The 3421-nt window shown below is 45.7% G+C and overlaps 1 non-coding gene across 1 annotated transcript; it reads right to left on the bottom strand.

Annotated features, from left to right (window-relative positions):
- Positions 1-1961: 1961 nt before the first annotated feature.
- Positions 1962-2068, bottom strand: LOC141573004 (U6 spliceosomal RNA). Its single transcript, XR_012498589.1, has one exon. It is a non-coding gene; the product is annotated as a U6 spliceosomal RNA (small nuclear RNA).
- Positions 2069-3421: the final 1353 nt, after the last annotated feature.

Here is a 3421-nt window from a genome sequence, read left to right as displayed (position 1 = left end):
ACTTGCTCCAGCCCAACTCGGCCTGGCAATGATTTGACCTTTACCTCCCTGAATGTCACTTTCTCACTCCGGAACATTCTGCTCCTTCTTCGGGCAGAGGTTAGAGGGGGGAGCTGTCCTGGGACAATGCCCACTCCTTTGAGGGGTGTCTCTGTTCCCTGGTGTACGTCAGACACAACACATTCTCTTCAATTTTCAGAATACTCTGGAGCTCTCAACACAGTCCATCTTCCCTTAAAACTCAGTGGCCTCGTTAGCTCTGCATCTGCTCACAGCTTCTCAGAAATGTCCCCACTGTAAGAACCACACGTTGACAAACCTCCTCAATCCGAATGTGTCCATGGGCGGCAGCTCAAAAGGTCTTCATCATTCACCTAATTTGAACCTGGTGGGCCTGTCTTCCCTGTGGCAATTTGGGCGATTTCTGAGGAGCTGTTTTGTGAGACCGCAGTCCCTGACCTCCTTCCTAAATGTCTTTATGAAGTTCTGACTTGCTGCCACCTGCTGTGTTCACTCCTAGTTTTGCTCTCATCTGATCTTTCGTCTTTCGCTGCTGAATTCCCAGGAGCTCAAGGGCTGTGTGTTGCTGACCTCCTCCTTCTATATCCAGTGGTCAGCTAATAGGGCCAAGGGCATAGATTTGTCTGTTCTTGCTCCAGAGATGGGTGGGCGGGGGGTCATGGTGCAGGACCACAGCCCCAGAGCTCGTGTGGCCCATTTGTACTGTCAGACCAAGGAGCATTGGGAGACCTCCATGAAAATGCCCCATATTCCTCAGCAGAAGACTAAGCACCACGTCTTAAAAAAACACCTTCCTCTCCCGACACACAAGGACGCCGTGAATTGAAGCAGGCCCTGGGATGACCCGGGATACAGTGAGCGTCCAAATGAAGGGCGACGTCTGCTTCTGGAGTCGGATCGGTACTGCTGCTGCTCTTCTAAATGCTCTGAAGCCATGGTTCCCAGCTGGTGTGGAAGCACTGCCCTGTGGGTGTAGGCAATGGGTGGGTGTGCTTGGTTGTCATACGACTTGGGGCCCGCCTGGCATTTAGAGCCCGGAGGCTAAGAATGTTGAGTGTTCTGCAGTACAGCAGGGCCATCCCACAGGACTGGACGAGGGAGAGTCTGCCCCCAAGAGCCATGCCCCCTCATGTGACCCCAGCTGACCTCAGCCTTGTTCCACTTGGCTGCTTCCCCACCACTTGCAGTTATGGCACAAATGCTCTGAGCACCCTCATGGTGTCATCGCATTTGGTCCTGTCCTCACAGAGCATGGCCTCTCTGGCAGGACCAGGTTTTCTCCAGACAGCATGAAGATCCCTGGGTTGCTAAGCCTGGGCTGCATTTCAGAGGCTCTTGTGTTTCCGGATTCGCCACCCTTCTCCTCTGCTCCACACCAGATTGTAGCTTCCTGACCCAAATGGATGGAGCCCACTGTGCTCTGCTCCTGCCGCAGGTGTGAGCGCTGGAATGCCAACTCACCTGATGTCCTATAAGTGACATGCTCACTGGGTTTCCCAATGGGCCCAAGATCAAAACAGATGTCATCACCCCTGTGGCTTGTGGTTTCCTTCACAGACACCAAGTTCAGCTGCAGTTTGGAAATATCAAAGGGCACATTTGCAAGAAGTCCTTTGGCAATTGATAAAGATCGTTGTTTGTTTGAATAAGGTTTGGGATTAGGAGCAGTATAGCAGACGGGTTGTGAATAAAACATAGGTTTGATTATAAAACCACATAAATACTCTCAGGGGCCTTTCAAAAAGCAACACTGGAGACTGAACAGTAAGACTTTTTTGTTTGTTTTTTGTTTTTAATTTTATTTTATTAAATTTATTGGGGTGACAATTGTTAGTAAAATCACATAGATTTCAGGTGTACAATTCTGTATTACATCATCTATAAATCCCATTGTGTGTTCATCACCCAGAGTCAGTTCTCCTTCCATCACCATATATTCGAAAAATATGGAACGCTTCACGAATTTGCGTGTCATCCTTGCGCAGGGGCCATGCTAATCTTCTCTGTATTGTTCCAATTTTAGTATATGTGCTGCCGAAGTGAGCACAAGAAGTTTTTATGAAGAATTAATTATAGCATTTGAAAATTTTCAAATCAGTTTGTCACACAAACATGCTCTGTGTTAAGGAGTCATGGTGAATGGCTAAGGATAGAACAGTCTTACGCAATTTGCACACCTTTCATTGTGCACAGCAGACCCTCGTTATGTGAACTCCTATCCAAATCCCTCTTCAAAATCATACACCCTCGGCCCCACCCCACGGGCACCGTGAGGGTCAGGGAGTGCCCTTAGGGAGAGAGCTGGCGTCAGTGTGTTCCACGGTGGACAAAAGCCCTGGGGAGTTTTCGGCAAAGCTGTGACACTAGTAACAGTACCTTGAAGTTGAGAACGTTGCACTCTCCCTTTAATTAGCTTAGTTAGTAGAACTTGGTTTTAATGATCTAAATGTTTTCAACTTTAAATTTTGAAATAATTTCAAATTTTAAAAAAAGGGTTGCTTATCCTGTTATTCTACAGGTGGGGTGTCCCTCACCCCCATCCCACCTCTGGTTGTCAAGATATTCTCTTAGTCTTTAATTTCCTGAAGTTTGAATTTCACATTCCAAGGTATAGATTTTTTGGTATTTGTCGTGGTTGGTGTTCTCTGGGATTCCTGGATCTGTGGTTTAGTGTCTGTCATTAGTTTTAGAAAATTCTCAACCGTTATCACTTCAAACACATGTTCTGTTCTTTTTTCTCTTTCTTCTTGTTAGGTATCCTCATTGCACACATGTTACACCTTTGTAATTATTTCAGTTTTGGACATTCTGTTTCATCTTTTTTGTTATTTCTTTCTCTCTGTATTTTAGTGTTGGAAGTTTCTATTGACATATCTTTGAGTTTGCTGAGTCTTTCCTCGGCCGTGTCCAGTGTATTGAGGAGCCCAGTGAAGACATTCTTCATTTCTATTACATTGTTTTGGATTTCTAGCATTTCCTTTTGATTTTTCCTTAGAGTTTATGCTTCTCTGCTTATGTTACCCATCTGTTCTTTTATGTTGTCACTTTTTCCATTAGAACTTTTAGCATATTAATCACAGTTTAAAAATATTGCTAGTCTGATAATTCCAGAATCCCTGCTATACGCACGTCTGATTCTGATGCTTGGTCTGTCCCTTCAGTCTCTGGTTTTGCCTTTAGCATGCCTCATAGTTGGTTTCAGAGAGCCAGGCATGATGTACTAGGTACAGAACTGACGTGGATGTGCCTTTATTGTGAGGTGTTATGTTTATCTGGTAGGAGCCGGGCTGTGTTTACTGTTTGCTGTAGCTATGGTGTCAGAGCTAAAATTTCCTCTGGTGTTCTGTTCTCATCCCCCCTGCTGTTTCTGGGTTCCCTAGAGGTTCTGTAGTGCTCTGGG

Source organism: Rhinolophus sinicus, linkage group LG07 (assembly GCF_036562045.2).
Source record: "Rhinolophus sinicus isolate RSC01 linkage group LG07, ASM3656204v1, whole genome shotgun sequence".
NCBI classification, from domain to species: Eukaryota; Metazoa; Chordata; class Mammalia; order Chiroptera; family Rhinolophidae; genus Rhinolophus; species Rhinolophus sinicus.
This window is presented reverse-complemented; position numbering and strand designations above follow the sequence as displayed.